Source organism: Labrus mixtus, chromosome 22, assembly GCF_963584025.1.
Source record: "Labrus mixtus chromosome 22, fLabMix1.1, whole genome shotgun sequence".
NCBI lineage: Eukaryota > Metazoa > Chordata > Actinopteri > Labriformes > Labridae > Labrus > Labrus mixtus.
This window is the reverse complement of record NC_083633.1, coordinates 7,107,741-7,122,740: the sequence shown is the minus strand read 5'-3', so window position 1 is coordinate 7,122,740 and position 15,000 is coordinate 7,107,741. Positions and strand designations below refer to the sequence as shown.

At 44.1% G+C, this 15,000-nt stretch overlaps 37 non-coding genes across 37 annotated transcripts; 25 read left to right on the top strand and 12 right to left on the bottom strand.

Moving 5' to 3' along the window:
- The first annotated feature begins 252 nt into the window (after positions 1–252).
- On the top strand, positions 253–334 carry trnas-uga (transfer RNA serine (anticodon UGA)). Its single transcript has one exon. It is a non-coding gene; the product is annotated as a tRNA-Ser (tRNA).
- A 264-nt stretch (positions 335–598) lies between these two features.
- Positions 599–670, top strand: trnag-ucc (transfer RNA glycine (anticodon UCC)). Its single transcript has one exon. It is a non-coding gene; the product is annotated as a tRNA-Gly (tRNA).
- A 618-nt stretch (positions 671–1,288) lies between these two features.
- Positions 1,289–1,370, top strand: trnas-uga (transfer RNA serine (anticodon UGA)). The gene has a single exon. It is a non-coding gene; the product is annotated as a tRNA-Ser (tRNA).
- A 253-nt stretch (positions 1,371–1,623) lies between these two features.
- Positions 1,624–1,695, top strand: trnag-ucc (transfer RNA glycine (anticodon UCC)). The gene has a single exon. It is a non-coding gene; the product is annotated as a tRNA-Gly (tRNA).
- Positions 1,696–2,304: 609 nt separating this feature from the next.
- Positions 2,305–2,386, top strand: trnas-uga (transfer RNA serine (anticodon UGA)). Its single transcript has one exon. It is a non-coding gene; the product is annotated as a tRNA-Ser (tRNA).
- A 736-nt stretch (positions 2,387–3,122) lies between these two features.
- trnaq-uug (transfer RNA glutamine (anticodon UUG)) lies at positions 3,123–3,194 on the bottom strand. Its single transcript has one exon. It is a non-coding gene; the product is annotated as a tRNA-Gln (tRNA).
- A 291-nt stretch (positions 3,195–3,485) lies between these two features.
- trnal-cag (transfer RNA leucine (anticodon CAG)) lies at positions 3,486–3,568 on the top strand. Its single transcript has one exon. It is a non-coding gene; the product is annotated as a tRNA-Leu (tRNA).
- Positions 3,569–4,166: 598 nt separating this feature from the next.
- trnaq-uug (transfer RNA glutamine (anticodon UUG)) lies at positions 4,167–4,238 on the bottom strand. Its single transcript has one exon. It is a non-coding gene; the product is annotated as a tRNA-Gln (tRNA).
- A 291-nt stretch (positions 4,239–4,529) lies between these two features.
- trnal-cag (transfer RNA leucine (anticodon CAG)) lies at positions 4,530–4,612 on the top strand. The gene has a single exon. It is a non-coding gene; the product is annotated as a tRNA-Leu (tRNA).
- A 116-nt stretch (positions 4,613–4,728) lies between these two features.
- trnaq-cug (transfer RNA glutamine (anticodon CUG)) lies at positions 4,729–4,800 on the top strand. The gene has a single exon. It is a non-coding gene; the product is annotated as a tRNA-Gln (tRNA).
- A 425-nt stretch (positions 4,801–5,225) lies between these two features.
- trnaq-uug (transfer RNA glutamine (anticodon UUG)) lies at positions 5,226–5,297 on the bottom strand. Its single transcript has one exon. It is a non-coding gene; the product is annotated as a tRNA-Gln (tRNA).
- Positions 5,298–5,588: 291 nt separating this feature from the next.
- trnal-cag (transfer RNA leucine (anticodon CAG)) lies at positions 5,589–5,671 on the top strand. The gene has a single exon. It is a non-coding gene; the product is annotated as a tRNA-Leu (tRNA).
- Positions 5,672–5,787: 116 nt separating this feature from the next.
- trnaq-cug (transfer RNA glutamine (anticodon CUG)) lies at positions 5,788–5,859 on the top strand. The gene has a single exon. It is a non-coding gene; the product is annotated as a tRNA-Gln (tRNA).
- A 425-nt stretch (positions 5,860–6,284) lies between these two features.
- On the bottom strand, positions 6,285–6,356 carry trnaq-uug (transfer RNA glutamine (anticodon UUG)). Its single transcript has one exon. It is a non-coding gene; the product is annotated as a tRNA-Gln (tRNA).
- Positions 6,357–6,647: 291 nt separating this feature from the next.
- Positions 6,648–6,730, top strand: trnal-cag (transfer RNA leucine (anticodon CAG)). Its single transcript has one exon. It is a non-coding gene; the product is annotated as a tRNA-Leu (tRNA).
- Positions 6,731–7,328: 598 nt separating this feature from the next.
- Positions 7,329–7,400, bottom strand: trnaq-uug (transfer RNA glutamine (anticodon UUG)). The gene has a single exon. It is a non-coding gene; the product is annotated as a tRNA-Gln (tRNA).
- A 291-nt stretch (positions 7,401–7,691) lies between these two features.
- Positions 7,692–7,774, top strand: trnal-cag (transfer RNA leucine (anticodon CAG)). The gene has a single exon. It is a non-coding gene; the product is annotated as a tRNA-Leu (tRNA).
- Positions 7,775–7,890: 116 nt separating this feature from the next.
- On the top strand, positions 7,891–7,962 carry trnaq-cug (transfer RNA glutamine (anticodon CUG)). Its single transcript has one exon. It is a non-coding gene; the product is annotated as a tRNA-Gln (tRNA).
- Positions 7,963–8,387: 425 nt separating this feature from the next.
- Positions 8,388–8,459, bottom strand: trnaq-uug (transfer RNA glutamine (anticodon UUG)). The gene has a single exon. It is a non-coding gene; the product is annotated as a tRNA-Gln (tRNA).
- Positions 8,460–8,750: 291 nt separating this feature from the next.
- trnal-cag (transfer RNA leucine (anticodon CAG)) lies at positions 8,751–8,833 on the top strand. Its single transcript has one exon. It is a non-coding gene; the product is annotated as a tRNA-Leu (tRNA).
- A 116-nt stretch (positions 8,834–8,949) lies between these two features.
- On the top strand, positions 8,950–9,021 carry trnaq-cug (transfer RNA glutamine (anticodon CUG)). The gene has a single exon. It is a non-coding gene; the product is annotated as a tRNA-Gln (tRNA).
- A 425-nt stretch (positions 9,022–9,446) lies between these two features.
- On the bottom strand, positions 9,447–9,518 carry trnaq-uug (transfer RNA glutamine (anticodon UUG)). Its single transcript has one exon. It is a non-coding gene; the product is annotated as a tRNA-Gln (tRNA).
- A 291-nt stretch (positions 9,519–9,809) lies between these two features.
- Positions 9,810–9,892, top strand: trnal-cag (transfer RNA leucine (anticodon CAG)). The gene has a single exon. It is a non-coding gene; the product is annotated as a tRNA-Leu (tRNA).
- Positions 9,893–10,008: 116 nt separating this feature from the next.
- Positions 10,009–10,080, top strand: trnaq-cug (transfer RNA glutamine (anticodon CUG)). Its single transcript has one exon. It is a non-coding gene; the product is annotated as a tRNA-Gln (tRNA).
- A 425-nt stretch (positions 10,081–10,505) lies between these two features.
- On the bottom strand, positions 10,506–10,577 carry trnaq-uug (transfer RNA glutamine (anticodon UUG)). Its single transcript has one exon. It is a non-coding gene; the product is annotated as a tRNA-Gln (tRNA).
- A 291-nt stretch (positions 10,578–10,868) lies between these two features.
- On the top strand, positions 10,869–10,951 carry trnal-cag (transfer RNA leucine (anticodon CAG)). The gene has a single exon. It is a non-coding gene; the product is annotated as a tRNA-Leu (tRNA).
- A 116-nt stretch (positions 10,952–11,067) lies between these two features.
- trnaq-cug (transfer RNA glutamine (anticodon CUG)) lies at positions 11,068–11,139 on the top strand. Its single transcript has one exon. It is a non-coding gene; the product is annotated as a tRNA-Gln (tRNA).
- A 425-nt stretch (positions 11,140–11,564) lies between these two features.
- trnaq-uug (transfer RNA glutamine (anticodon UUG)) lies at positions 11,565–11,636 on the bottom strand. The gene has a single exon. It is a non-coding gene; the product is annotated as a tRNA-Gln (tRNA).
- Positions 11,637–11,927: 291 nt separating this feature from the next.
- Positions 11,928–12,010, top strand: trnal-cag (transfer RNA leucine (anticodon CAG)). Its single transcript has one exon. It is a non-coding gene; the product is annotated as a tRNA-Leu (tRNA).
- A 116-nt stretch (positions 12,011–12,126) lies between these two features.
- trnaq-cug (transfer RNA glutamine (anticodon CUG)) lies at positions 12,127–12,198 on the top strand. Its single transcript has one exon. It is a non-coding gene; the product is annotated as a tRNA-Gln (tRNA).
- Positions 12,199–12,623: 425 nt separating this feature from the next.
- trnaq-uug (transfer RNA glutamine (anticodon UUG)) lies at positions 12,624–12,695 on the bottom strand. The gene has a single exon. It is a non-coding gene; the product is annotated as a tRNA-Gln (tRNA).
- Positions 12,696–12,986: 291 nt separating this feature from the next.
- Positions 12,987–13,069, top strand: trnal-cag (transfer RNA leucine (anticodon CAG)). Its single transcript has one exon. It is a non-coding gene; the product is annotated as a tRNA-Leu (tRNA).
- A 116-nt stretch (positions 13,070–13,185) lies between these two features.
- trnaq-cug (transfer RNA glutamine (anticodon CUG)) lies at positions 13,186–13,257 on the top strand. Its single transcript has one exon. It is a non-coding gene; the product is annotated as a tRNA-Gln (tRNA).
- Positions 13,258–13,682: 425 nt separating this feature from the next.
- trnaq-uug (transfer RNA glutamine (anticodon UUG)) lies at positions 13,683–13,754 on the bottom strand. The gene has a single exon. It is a non-coding gene; the product is annotated as a tRNA-Gln (tRNA).
- A 291-nt stretch (positions 13,755–14,045) lies between these two features.
- Positions 14,046–14,128, top strand: trnal-cag (transfer RNA leucine (anticodon CAG)). The gene has a single exon. It is a non-coding gene; the product is annotated as a tRNA-Leu (tRNA).
- A 116-nt stretch (positions 14,129–14,244) lies between these two features.
- Positions 14,245–14,316, top strand: trnaq-cug (transfer RNA glutamine (anticodon CUG)). The gene has a single exon. It is a non-coding gene; the product is annotated as a tRNA-Gln (tRNA).
- Positions 14,317–14,741: 425 nt separating this feature from the next.
- trnaq-uug (transfer RNA glutamine (anticodon UUG)) lies at positions 14,742–14,813 on the bottom strand. The gene has a single exon. It is a non-coding gene; the product is annotated as a tRNA-Gln (tRNA).
- Between the last annotated feature and the right edge of the window lie 187 nt (positions 14,814–15,000).

The window sequence follows — 15,000 nt, the reverse complement described above, 5'->3', positions numbered from 1 at the left end:
GTAATTGACACAGCTCTTCTCAGAAGGCAAAGGTTCCTTTCTTGCACTCAGCGTTGCTATACATTTTCTGTCATGGCTAGCACATATTTCCCTCCATTTCATTTCATTTCAAGGTGTGTATTGAGGGTAATATGGCCCTTGGAAAAAAAGAAGGCTTTTTGAAACAGGGATTTTGAGGCAGTTTGTGAAAGGGAAAATCGAGGCTCCATATGTTGTTGACTGTGCGTGGATCTAAGGGGTACATCCAGCGTTGTTGTTGTGGCCGAGTGTTTAAGGCGATGGACTTGAAATCCATTGGGATCTCCCCGCGCAGGTTCGAATCCTGCCAACAACGAATGACAGTTTTAATCTCTCGGCGCAAATCACTGTTGGACTACAGACACTTCGGAGTAGTGAGTTATGCAGATCCCTGCAGCAGCAGAAGAAACTGAAGACGTGTTGAAGAGAGAGTGATTTTCTGCTTAACGAGCTTCCTTGCGTGGCTTCAAATGTTCTTGCACAATCTCAGTAAATATGGCTCATTGATGGATGCATCAACAGTGCTTGCTGCAGTCCAGTCCGAGCACCAGCTTTGCTACACAAAACCCTTCTCCATGTAGCGATAGTGGTATAGTGGTTAGCATAGCTGCCTTCCAAGCAGTTGACCTGGGTTCGATTCCCAGCTATGGCAGCTGGTTTCTTCGTGTCCTCCAGAGTACAGAATCTGCTTGTGTTGTTCTTTCCTACATGTTGGGCCAAGGATAGTGGTTGGGTTGTCGTGGCCGGGTGTTTAAGGCGATGGACTTGAAATGCATTGGCTTTTGTCTGAGCAGGATGGTATACTGCCGACAATGTTATTTCTCATGTTGCATCTGCAGTGGTAGAGCGCATGCTTTGCATGTATGAGGCCCCGGGGTTCAATAGCCGGTGTCTCCATCAGCATAACTTCTGCTGACCTCGTCTTCAACTCTCCAAATGTGTGAGCTGAACATGTTCCACACAAGAAGTACATTCTCTTTGAACTTGAAGGGTTACATGCAGTTCGCAACAGCCTGCAGTAATTGACACAGCACTTCTCAGAAGGCAAAGGTTCCTTTCTTGCACTCAGCGTTGCTATACATTTTCTGTCATGGCTAGCACATATTTCCCTCCATTTCATTTCATTTCAAGGTGTGTATTGAGGGTAATATGGCCCTTGGAAAAAAAGAAGGCTTTTTGAAACAGGGATTTTGAGGCAGTTTGTGAAAGGGAAAATCGAGGCTCCATATGTTCTTGACTATGCGTGGATCTAAGGGGTACATCCAGCGTTGTTGTTGTGGCCGAGTGGTTAAGGCGATGGACTTGAAATCCATTGGGATCTCCCCGCGCAGGTTCGAATCCTGCTAACAACGAATGACAGTTTTAATCTCTCGGCGCAAATCACTGTTGGACTACAGACACTTCGGAGTAGTGAGGTATGCAGATCCCTGCAGCAGCAGAAGAAGTTGAAGAGAGAGTGATTTTCTGCTTAACGAGCTTCCTTGCGTGGCTTCAAATGTTCTTGCGCAATCTCAGTAAATATGGCTCATTGATGGATGCATCAACAGTGCTTGCTGCAGTCCAGTCCGAGCACCAGCTTTGCTACACAAAACCCCTCTCCACGTAGCGATAGTGGTATAGTGGTTAGCATAGCTGCCTTCCAAGCAGTTGACCTGGGTTCGATTCCCAGCTATCGCAGCTGATTTCTTCGTGTCCTCCAGAGTACAGAATCTGCTTGTGTTGTTCTTTCCTACATGTTGGGCCAAGGATAGTGGTTGGGTTGTCGTGGCCGGGTGTTTAAGGAGATGGATTTGAAATGCATTGGCTTTTGTCTGAGCAGGATCGTATACTGCCGACAACGTTATTTCTCATGTTGCATCTGCAGTGGTAGAGCGCATGTATGAGGCCCCGGGGTTCAATAGCCGGTGTCTCCATCAGCATAACTTCTGCTGACCTCGTCTTCAACTCTCCAAATGTGTGAGCTGAACATGTTCCACACAAGAAGTACATTCTCTTTGAACTTGGAGGGTTACATGCAGTTCGCAACAGCCTGCAGTAATTGACACAGCTCTTCTCAGAAGGCAAAGGTTCCTTTCTTGCACTCAGCGTTGCTATACATTTTCTGTCATGGCTAGCACATATTTCCCTCCATTTCATTTCATTTCAAGGTGTGTATTGAGGGTAATATGGCCCTTGGAAAAAAAGAAGGCTTTTTGAAACAGGGATTTTGAGGCAGTTTGTGAAAGGGAAAATCGAGGCTCCATATGTTGTTGACTATGCGTGGATCTAAGGGGCACATCCAGAGTGGTTTTTGTGGCCGAGTGGTTAAGGTGATGGACTTGAAATCCATTGGGGTCTCCCCGCGCAGGTTCGAATCCTGCCAACAACGTATGACAGTTTTAATCTCTCGGCGCAAATCACTGTTGGACTACAGACACGTCGGAGTAGTAAGCTATGCAGATTCCTGCAGCAGCAGAAGAAATTGAAGACGTGAAGAGGTTGCAGTCTCCTCTGGAGGCGTGGGTTCGAATCCCACCTTTGACACACTTGTACTTTTCCTTGCAACTGTATTTTCTTCATGCCCTCTTTATCCAGTTATCTGCCCTTTAACAGCAACACGCAAGAAATTGTTTCCCTGCTATTTCAGAATGCTGTACATTGGTTCCATGGTGTAATGGTTAGCACTCTGAATCCAGCAATCCGAGTTCAAATCTCGGTGGGACCTGGTTTTGAGGCATTCCAGGTTCAAAGTCTGTTACTGTGGCCAAGATGGTCCAGGGAGACCGGGTGAGACCTTGAACAACTGAGGGGAAGTCATCCAATCCTCCTAAAAGGTCCCACATAATCTCTTCACCTTCTGTTAGCACAGGCCGTACGAGAGTTGTTACACTTATATTGCCGCATAAACAGTTTGTAGCACTCTTCATTAACAGCACATTACTCTAGTTGAAATTACTTACAGGACAGTTGTTAAGCTGCAAGAACACATTCCAAAACAAAGTCCAACTCAAAGTCTTTTGAAATAATTGATTTAGGGTATGGAAAACAACAGAAACTACATGGCAATCACCACCGAAATAAGATTATTTTCAGTGAACTGCCACACTGCCTTGTATCTCATCACTAGGTTCCACCGAGACTTGAACTCAGATCACTAGATTCAAAGTCCAGAGTGCTAACCATTACACCATGGAACCAGTGGAGTCATTACGTCAAGCGTGATTTTTTTTCATAGCAGGACAAAAGTACTGGAAAGTTGCCAGTTGACGGTTGGCTAGGAGACCAAGATGTCAATCTCTCACAAGTCCTTTGATCACGTAGCTTTCACAGCCCCTCAGCATTCAGGTTTGTTGGTCCAATATTGAAACAGATATAAAGAGTCTCAATCACCATGAGCCAACCCTCAAGTGTAAACATACAGTTGTTTCTTAGAATAGATTCCTATACTAAATTTGACCTCGTAAGCTAGGACAAGCAGAGGTAATGCAGTCAGGATGGCCGAGCGGTCTAAGGCGCTGCGTTCAGGTCGCAGTCTCCTCTGGAGGCGTGGGTTCGAATCTCACTTCTGACACACTTGTACTTTTCCTTGCAACTGTATTTTCTTCATGCCCTCTTTATCCAGTTATCTGCCCTTTAACAGCAACACGCAAGAAATTGTTTCCCTGCTATTTCAGAATGCTGTACATTGGTTCCATGGTGTAATGGTTAGCACTCTGAATCCAGCGATCCGAGTTCAAATCTCGGTGGGACCTGGTTTTGAGGCATTCCAGGTTCAAAGTCTGTTACTGTGGCCAAGATGGTCCAGGGAGACCGGGTGAGACCTTGAACAACTGAGGCATTCCACACCTTGAACAACTGAGGGGAAGTCATCCAATCCTCCTAAAAGGTCCCACATAATCTCTTCACCTTCTGTTAGCACAGGCCGTACGAGAGTTGTTACACTTATATTGCCGCATAAACAGTTTGTAGCACTCTTCATTAACAGCACATTACTCTAGTTGAAATTACTTACAGGACAGTTGTTAAGCTGCAAGAACACATTCCAAAACAAAGTCCAACTCAAAGTCTTTTGAAATAATTGATTTAGGGTATGGAAAACAACAGAAACTACATGGCAATCACCACCGAAATAAGATTATTTTCAGTGAACTGCCACGTATCTCATCACTAGATTCCACCAAGACTTGAACTAGGATCACTGGATTCAAAGTCCAGAGTGCTAACCATTACACCATGGTACCAGTGGAGTCACTATGTCAAGCGTGCTTTTTTTTCATAGCAGGACAAAAGTACTGGAAAGTTGCCAGTTGACGGTTGGCTAGGAGACCAAGATGTCAATCTCTCACAAGTCCTTTGATCACGTAGCTTTCACAGCCCCTCAGCATTCAGGTTTGTTGGTCCAATATTGAAACAGATATAAAGAGTCTCAATCACCATGAGCCAACCCTCAAGTGTAAACATACAGTTGTTTCTTAGAATAGATTCCTATACTAAATTTGACCTCGTAAGCTGGGACAAGCAGAGGCAATGCAGTCAGGATGGCCGAGCGGTCTAAGGCGCTGCGTTCAGGTCGCAGTCTCCTCTGGAGGCGTGGGTTCGAATCCCACTTCTGACACACTTGCACTTTTCCTTGCAACTGTATTTTCTTCATGCCCTCTTTATCCATTTATCGGCCCTTTAACAGCAACACGCAATAAATTGTTTCCCTGATATTCCAGAACACTGTACATTGGTTCCATGGTGTAATGGTTAGCACTCTGGACTCTGAATCCAGCGATCCAAGTTCAAATCTCGGTGGGACCTGGTTTTGAGGCATTCCAGGTTCAAAGTCTGTTACTGTGGCCAAGATGGTCCAGGGAGACCAGGTGAGACCTTGAACAACTGAGGCATTCCACACCTTGAACAACTGAGGGGAAGTCATCCAATCCTCCTAAAAGGTCCCACATAATCTCTTCACCTTCTGTTAGCACAGGCCGTACGAGAGTTTTTACACTTATATTGCCGCATAAACAGTTTGTAGCACTCTTCATTAACAGCACATTACTCTAGTTGAAATTACTTACAGGACAGTTGTTAAGCTGCAAAAACACATTCCAAAACAAAGTCCAACACAAAGCCTTTTGAAATAATTGATTTAGGGTATGGAAAACAACAGAAACTACATGGCAATCACCACCGAAATAAGATTATTTTTAGTGAACTGCCACACTGCCCTGTACCTCATCACTAGGTTCCACCAAGACTTGAACTCAGATCACTGGATTCAAAGTCCAGAGTGCTAACAATTACACCATGGAACCAGTGGAGCCATTATGTCAAGCGTGATTTTTTTTCATAGCAGGACAAAAGTACTGGAAAGTTGCCAGTTGACGGTTGGCTAGGAGACCAAGATGTCAATCTCTCACAAGTCCTTTGATCACGTAGCTTTCACAGCCCCTCAGCATTCAGGTTTGTTGGTCCAATATTGAAACAGATATAAAGAGTCTCAATCACCATGAGCCAACCCTCAAGTGTAAACATACAGTTGTTTCTTAGAATAGATTCCTATACTAAATTTGACCTCGTGAGCTAGGACAAGCAGAGGTAATGCAGTCAGGATGGCCGAGCGGTCTAAGGCGCTGCGTTCAGGTCGCAGTCTCCTCTGGAGGCGTGGGTTTGAATCCCACTTCTGACACACTTGTACTTCTCCTTGCAACTGTATTTTCTTCATGCCCTCTTTATCCAGTTATCGGCCCTTTAACAGCAACACGCAATAAATTGTTTCCCTGATATTTCAGAACACTGTACATTGGTTCCATGGTGTAATAGTTAGCACTCTGGACTCTGAATCCAGTGATCCGAGTTCAAATCTCGGTGGGACCTGGTTTTGAGGCAATCCAGGTTCAAAGTCTGTTACTGTGGCCAAGATGGTCCAGGGAGACCGGGTGAGACCTTGAACAACTGAGGCATTCCACACCTTGAACAACTGAGGGGAAGTCATCCAATCCTCCTAAAAGGTCCCACATAATCTCTTCACCTTCTGTTAGCACAGGCCGTACGAGAGTTGTTACACTTATATTGCCGCATAAACAGTTTGTAGCACTCTTCATTAACAGCACATTACTCTAGTTGAAATTACTTACAGGACAGTTGTTAAGCTGCAAGAACACATTCCAAAACAAAGTCCAACTCAAAGTCTTTTGAAATAATTGATTTAGGGTATGGAAAACAACAGAAACTACATGGCAATCACCACCGAAATAAGATTATTTTCAGTGAACTGCCACACTGCCTTGTATCTCATCACTAGGTTCCACCGAGACTTGAACTCAGATCACTGGATTCAAAGTCCAGAGTGCTAACCATTACACCATGGAACCAGTGGAGTCATTACGTCAAGCGTGATTTTTTTTCATAGCAGGACAAAAGTACTGGAAAGTTGCCAGTTGACGGTTGGCTAGGAGACCAAGATGTCAATCTCTCACAAGTCCTTTGATCACGTAGCTTTCACAGCCCCTCAGCATTCAGGTTTGTTGGTCCAATATTGAAACAGATATAAAGAGTCTCAATCACCATGAGCCAACCCTCAAGTGTAAACATACAGTTGTTTCTTAGAATAGATTCCTATACTAAATTTGACCTCGTAAGCTAGGACAAGCAGAGGTAATGCAGTCAGGATGGCCGAGCGGTCTAAGGCGCTGCGTTCAGGTCGCAGTCTCCTCTGGAGGCGTGGGTTCGAATCTCACTTCTGACACACTTGTACTTTTCCTTGCAACTGTATTTTCTTCATGCCCTCTTTATCCAGTTATCTGCCCTTTAACAGCAACACGCAAGAAATTGTTTCCCTGCTATTTCAGAATGCTGTACATTGGTTCCATGGTGTAATGGTTAGCACTCTGAATCCAGCGATCCGAGTTCAAATCTCGGTGGGACCTGGTTTTGAGGCATTCCAGGTTCAAAGTCTGTTACTGTGGCCAAGATGGTCCAGGGAGACCGGGTGAGACCTTGAACAACTGAGGCATTCCACACCTTGAACAACTGAGGGGAAGTCATCCAATCCTCCTAAAAGGTCCCACATAATCTCTTCACCTTCTGTTAGCACAGGCCGTACGAGAGTTGTTACACTTATATTGCCGCATAAACAGTTTGTAGCACTCTTCATTAACAGCACATTACTCTAGTTGAAATTACTTACAGGACAGTTGTTAAGCTGCAAGAACACATTCCAAAACAAAGTCCAACTCAAAGTCTTTTGAAATAATTGATTTAGGGTATGGAAAACAACAGAAACTACATGGCAATCACCACCGAAATAAGATTATTTTCAGTGAACTGCCACGTATCTCATCACTAGGTTCCACCAAGACTTGAACTAGGATCACTGGATTCAAAGTCCAGAGTGCTAACCATTACACCATGGTACCAGTGGAGTCACTATGTCAAGCGTGCTTTTTTTTCATAGCAGGACAAAAGTACTGGAAAGTTGCCAGTTGACGGTTGGCTAGGAGACCAAGATGTCAATCTCTCACAAGTCCTTTGATCACGTAGCTTTCACAGCCCCTCAGCATTCAGGTTTGTTGGTCCAATATTGAAACAGATATAAAGAGTCTCAATCACCATGAGCCAACCCTCAAGTGTAAACATACAGTTGTTTCTTAGAATAGATTCCTATACTAAATTTGACCTCGTAAGCTGGGACAAGCAGAGGCAATGCAGTCAGGATGGCCGAGCGGTCTAAGGCGCTGCGTTCAGGTCGCAGTCTCCTCTGGAGGCGTGGGTTCGAATCCCACTTCTGACACACTTGCACTTTTCCTTGCAACTGTATTTTCTTCATGCCCTCTTTATCCATTTATCGGCCCTTTAACAGCAACACGCAATAAATTGTTTCCCTGATATTCCAGAACACTGTACATTGGTTCCATGGTGTAATGGTTAGCACTCTGGACTCTGAATCCAGCGATCCAAGTTCAAATCTCGGTGGGACCTGGTTTTGAGGCATTCCAGGTTCAAAGTCTGTTACTGTGGCCAAGATGGTCCAGGGAGACCAGGTGAGACCTTGAACAACTGAGGCATTCCACACCTTGAACAACTGAGGGGAAGTCATCCAATCCTCCTAAAAGGTCCCACATAATCTCTTCACCTTCTGTTAGCACAGGCCGTACGAGAGTTTTTACACTTATATTGCCGCATAAACAGTTTGTAGCACTCTTCATTAACAGCACATTACTCTAGTTGAAATTACTTACAGGACAGTTGTTAAGCTGCAAAAACACATTCCAAAACAAAGTCCAACACAAAGCCTTTTGAAATAATTGATTTAGGGTATGGAAAACAACAGAAACTACATGGCAATCACCACCGAAATAAGATTATTTTTAGTGAACTGCCACACTGCCCTGTACCTCATCACTAGGTTCCACCAAGACTTGAACTCAGATCACTGGATTCAAAGTCCAGAGTGCTAACAATTACACCATGGAACCAGTGGAGCCATTATGTCAAGCGTGATTTTTTTTCATAGCAGGACAAAAGTACTGGAAAGTTGCCAGTTGACGGTTGGCTAGGAGACCAAGATGTCAATCTCTCACAAGTCCTTTGATCACGTAGCTTTCACAGCCCCTCAGCATTCAGGTTTGTTGGTCCAATATTGAAACAGATATAAAGAGTCTCAATCACCATGAGCCAACCCTCAAGTGTAAACATACAGTTGTTTCTTAGAATAGATTCCTATACTAAATTTGACCTCGTGAGCTAGGACAAGCAGAGGTAATGCAGTCAGGATGGCCGAGCGGTCTAAGGCGCTGCGTTCAGGTCGCAGTCTCCTCTGGAGGCGTGGGTTCGAATCCCACTTCTGACACACTTGCACTTTTCCTTGCAACTGTATTTTCTTCATGCCCTCTTTATCCATTTATCGGCCCTTTAACAGCAACACGCAATAAATTGTTTCCCTGATATTCCAGAACACTGTACATTGGTTCCATGGTGTAATGGTTAGCACTCTGGACTCTGAATCCAGCGATCCAAGTTCAAATCTCGGTGGGACCTGGTTTTGAGGCATTCCAGGTTCAAAGTCTGTTACTGTGGCCAAGATGGTCCAGGGAGACCGGGTGAGACCTTGAACAACTGAGGCATTCCACACCTTGAACAACTGAGGGGAAGTCATCCAAACCTCCTAAAAGGTCCCACATAATCTCTTCACCTTCTGTTAGCACAGGCCGTACGAGAGTTGTTACACTTATATTGCCGCATAAACAGTTTGTAGCACTCTTCATTAACAGCACATTACTCTAGTTGAAATTACTTACAGGACAGTTGTTAAGCTGCAAAAACACATTCCAAAACAAAGTCCAACACAAAGCCTTTTGAAATAATTGATTTAGGGTATGGAAAACAACAGAAACTACATGGCAATCACCACCGAAATAAGATTATTTTTAGTGAACTGCCACACTGCCCTGTACCTCATCACTAGGTTCCACCAAGACTTGAACTCAGATCACTGGATTCAAAGTCCAGAGTGCTAACAATTACACCATGGAACCAGTGGAGCCATTACGTCAAGCGTGATTTTTTTTCATAGCAGGACAAAAGTACTGGAAAGTTGCCAGTTGACGGTTGGCTAGGAGACCAAGATGTCAATCTCTCACAAGTCCTTTGATCACGTAGCTTTCACAGCCCCTCAGCATTCAGGTTTGTTGGTCCAATATTGAAACAGATATAAAGAGTCTCAATCACCATGAGCCAACCCTCAAGTGTAAACATACAGTTGTTTCTTAGAATAGATTCCTATACTATATTTGACCTCGTAAGCTAGGACAAGCAGAGGCAATGCAGTCAGGATGGCCGAGCGGTCTAAGGCGCTGCGTTCAGGTCGCAGTCTCCTCTGGAGGCGTGGGTTCGAATCCCACTTCTGACACACTTGTACTTTTCCTTGCAACTGTATTTTCTTCATGCCCTCTTTATCCAGTTATCGGCCCTTTAACAGCAACACGCTATAAATTGTTTCCCTGATATTTCAGAACACTGTACATTGGTTCCATGGTGTAATAGTTAGCACTCTGGATTCTGAATCCAGTGATCCGAGTTCAAATCTCGGTGGGACCTGGTTTTGAGGCAATCCAGGTTCAAAGTCTGTTACTGTGGCCAAGATGGTCCAGGGAGACCGGGTGAGACCTTGAACAACTGAGGCATTCCACACCTTGAACAACTGAGGGGAAGTCATCCAATCCTCCTAAAAGGTCCCACATAATCTCTTCACCTTCTGTTAGCACAGGCCGTACGAGAGTTGTTACACTTATATTGCCGCATAAACAGTTTGTAGCACTCTTCATTAACAGCACATTACTCTAGTTGAAATTACTTACAGGACAGTTGTTAAGCTGCAAGAACACATTCCAAAACAAAGTCCAACTCAAAGTCTTTTGAAATAATTGATTTAGGGTATGGAAAACAACAGAAACTACATGGCAATCACCACCGAAATAAGATTATTTTCAGTGAACTGCCACACTGCCTTGTATCTCATCACTAGGTTCCACCGAGACTTGAACTCAGATCACTGGATTCAAAGTCCAGAGTGCTAACAATTACACCATGGAACCAGTGGAGCCATTACGTCAAGCGTGATTTTTTTTCATAGCAGGACAAAAGTACTGGAAAGTTGCCAGTTGACGGTTGGCTAGGAGACCAAGATGTCAATCTCTCACAAGTCCTTTGATCACGTAGCTTTCACAGCCCCTCAGCATTCAGGTTTGTTGGTCCAATATTGAAACAGATATAAAGAGTCTCAATCACCATGAGCCAACCCTCAAGTGTAAACATACAGTTGTTTCTTAGAATAGATTCCTATACTAAATTTGACCTCGTGAGCTAGGACAAGCAGAGGTAATGCAGTCAGGATGGCCGAGCGGTCTAAGGCGCTGCGTTCAGGTCGCAGTCTCCTCTGGAGGCGTGGGTTCAAATCCCACTTCTGACACACTTGTACTTTTCCTTGCAACTGTATTTTCTTCATGCCCTCTTTATCCAGTTGTCGGCCCTTTAACAGCAACACGCAATAAATTGTTTCCCTGATATTTCAGAACGCTGTACATTGGTTCCATGGTGTAATGGTTAGCACTCTGGACTCTGAATCCAGTGATCCGAGTTCAAATCTCGGTGGGACCTGGTTTTGAGGCAATCCAGGTTCAAAGTCTGTTACTGTGGCCAAGATGGTCCAGGGAGACCGGGTGAGACCTTGAACAACTGAGGCATTCCACACCTTGAACAACTGAGGGGAAGTCATCCAATCCTCCTAAAAGGTCCCACATAATCTCTTCACCTTCTGTTAGCACAGGCCGTACGAGAGTTGTTACACTTATATTGCCGCATAAACAGTTTGTAGCACTCTTCATTAACAGCACATTACTCTAGTTGAAATTACTTACAGGACAGTTGTTAAGCTGCAAGAACACATTCCAAAACAAAGTCCAACTCAAAGTCTTTTGAAATAATTGATTTAGGGTATGGAAAACAACAGAAACTACATGGCAATCACCACCGAAATAAGATTATTTTCAGTGAACTGCCACACTGCCTTGTATCTCATCACTAGGTTCCACCGAGACTTGAACTCAGATCACTAGATTCAAAGTCCAGAGTGCTAACAATTACACCATGGAACCAGTGGAGCCATTACGTCAAGCGTGATTTTTTTTCATAGCAGGACAAAAGTACTGGAAAGTTGCCAGTTGACGGTTGGCTAGGAGACCCAGATGTCAATCTCTCACAAGTCCTTTGATCACGTAGCTTTCACAGCCCCTCAGCATTCAGGTTTGTTGGTCCAATATTGAAACAGATATAAAGAGTCTCAATCACCATGAGCCAACCCTCAAGTGTAAACATACAGTTGTTTCTTAGAATAGATTCCTATACTAAATTTGACCTCGTAAGCTAGGACAAGCAGAGGCAATGCAGTCAGGATGGCCGAGCGGTCTAAGGCGCTGCGTTCAGGTCGCAGTCTCCTCTGGAGGCGTGGGTTCGAATCCCACTTCTGACACACTTCTACTTTTCCTTGCAACTGTATTTTCTTCATGCCCTCTTTATCCAGTTATCGGCCCTTTAACAGCAACACGCAATAAATTGTTTCCCTGATATTTCAGAATGCTGTACATTGGTTCCATGGTGTAATGGTTAGCACTCTGGACTCTGAATCCACCGATCTGAGTTCAAATCTCGGTGGGACCTGGTTTTGAGGCATTCCAGGTTCAAAGTCTGTTACTGTGGCCAAGATGGTCCAGGGAGACCGGGTGAGACCTTGAACAACTGAGGCATTCCACACCTTGAACAACTGAGGGGAAGTCATCCAATCCTCCTAAAAGGTCCCACATAATCTCTTCACCTTCTGTTAGCACAGGCCGTACGAGAGTTGTTACACTTATATTGCCGCATAAACAGTTTGTAGCACTCTTCATTAACAGCACATTACTCTAGTTGAAATTACTTACAGGACAGTTGTTAAGCTGCAAGAACACATTCCAAAACAAAGTCCAACTCAAAGTCTTTTGAAATAATTGATTTAGGGTATGGAAAACAACAGAAACTACATGGCAATCACCACCGAAATAAGATTATTTTCAGTGAACTGCCACACTGCCTTGTATCTCATTACTAGGTTCCACCGAGACTTGAACTCAGATCACTGGATTCAAAGTCCAGAGTGCTAACCATTACACCATGGAACCAGTGTAGTCATTATGTCAAGCGTGATTTTTTTTCATAGCAGGACAAAAGTACTGGAAAGTTGCCAGTTGACGGTTGGCTAGGAGACCAAGATGTCAATCTCTCACAAGTCCTTTGATCACGTAGCTTTCACAGCCCCTCAGCATTCAGGTTTGTTGGTCCAATATTGAAACAGATATAAAGAGTCTCAATCACCATGAGCCAACCCTCAAGTGTAAACATACAGTTGTTTCTTAGAATAGATTCCTATACTAAATTTGACCTCGTGAGCTAGGACAAGCAGAGGTAATGCAGTCAGGATGGCCGAGCGGTCTAAGGCGCTGCGTTCAGGTCGCAGTCTCCTCTGGAGGCGTGGGTTCGAATCCCACTTCTGACACACTTGTACTTTTCCTTGCAACTGTATTTTCTTCATGCCCTCTTTATCCAGTTATCGGCCCTTTAACAGCAACACGCAATAAATTGTTTCCCTGATATTTCAGAACACTGTACATTGGTTCCATGGTGTAATAGTTAGCACTCTGGACTCTGAATCCAGTGATCCGAGTTCAAATCTCGGTGGGACCTGGTTTTGAGGCAATCCAGGTTCAAAGTCTGTTACTGTGGCCAAGATGGTCCAGGGAGACCGGGTGAGACCTTGAACAACTGAGGCATTCCACACCTTGAACAACTGAGGGGAAGTCATCCAATCCTCCTAAAAGGTCCCACATAATCTCTTCACCTTCTGTTAGCACAGGCCGTACGAGAGTTGTTACACTTATATTGCCGCATAAACAGTTTGTAGCACTCTTCATTAACAGCACATTACTCTAGTTGAAATTACTTACAGGACAGTTGTTAAGCTGCAAGAACACATTCCAAAACAAAGTCCAACTCAAAGTCTTTTGAAATAATTGATTTAGGGTATGGAAAACAACAGAAACTACATGGCAATCACCACCGAAATAAGATTATTTTCAGTGAACTGCCACACTGCCTTGTATCTCATCACTAGGTTCCACCGAGACTTGAACTCAGATCACTGGATTCAAAGTCCAGAGTGCTAACAATTACACCATGGAACCAGTGGAGCCATTACGTCAAGCGTGATTTTTTTTCATAGCAGGACAAAAGTACTGGAAAGTTGCCAGTTGACGGTTGGCTAGGAGACCAAGATGTCAATCTCTCACAAGTCCTTTGATCACGTAGCTTTCACAGCCCCTCAGCATTCAGGTTTGTTGGTCCAATATTGAAACAGATATAAAGAGTCTCAATCACCATGAGCCAACCCTCAAGTGTAAACATACAGTTGTTTCTTAGAATAGATTCCTATACTAAATTTGACCTCGTAAGCTAGGACAAGCAGAGGCAATGCAGTCAGGATGGCCGAGCGGTCTAAGGCGCTGCGTTCAGGTCGCAGTCTCCTCTGGAGGCGTGGGTTCGAATCCCACTTCTGACACACTTGTACTTTTCCTTGCAACTGTATTTTCTTCATGCCCTCTTTATCCAGTTATCGGCCCTTTAACAGCAACACGCTATAAATTGTTTCCCTGATATTTCAGAACACTGTACATTGGTTCCATGGTGTAATAGTTAGCACTCTGGACTCTGAATCCAGTGATCCGAGTTCAAATCTCGGTGGGACCTGGTTTTGAGGCAATCCAGGTTCAAAGTCTGTTACTGTGGCCAAGATGGTCCAGGGAGACTGGGTGAGACCTTGAACAACTGAGGCATTCCACACCTTGAACAACTGAGGGGAAGTCATCCAATCCTCCTAAAAGGTCCCACATAATCTCTTCACCTTCTGTTAGCACAGGCCGTACGAGAGTTGTTACACTTATATTGCCGCATAAACAGTTTGTAGCACTCTTCATTAACAGCACATTACTCTAGTTGAAATTACTTACAGGACAGTTGTTAAGCTGCAAGAACACATTCCAAAACAAAGTCCAACTCAAAGTCTTTTGAAATAATTGATTTAGGGTATGGAAAACAACAGAAACTACATGGCAATCACCACCGAAATAAGATTATTTTCAGTGAACTGCCACACTGCCTTGTATCTCATCACTAGGTTCCACCGAGACTTGAACTCAGATCACTGGATTCAAAGTCCAGAGTGCTAACAATTACACCATGGAACCAGTGGAGCCATTACGTCAAGCGTGATTTTTTTTCATAGCAGGACAAAAGTACTGGAAAGTTGCCAGTTGACGGTTGGCTAGGAGACCAAGATGTCAATCTCTCACAAGTCCTTTGATCACGTAGCTTTCACAGCCCCTCAGCATTCAGGTTTGTTGGTCCAATATTGAAACAGATATAAAGAGTCTC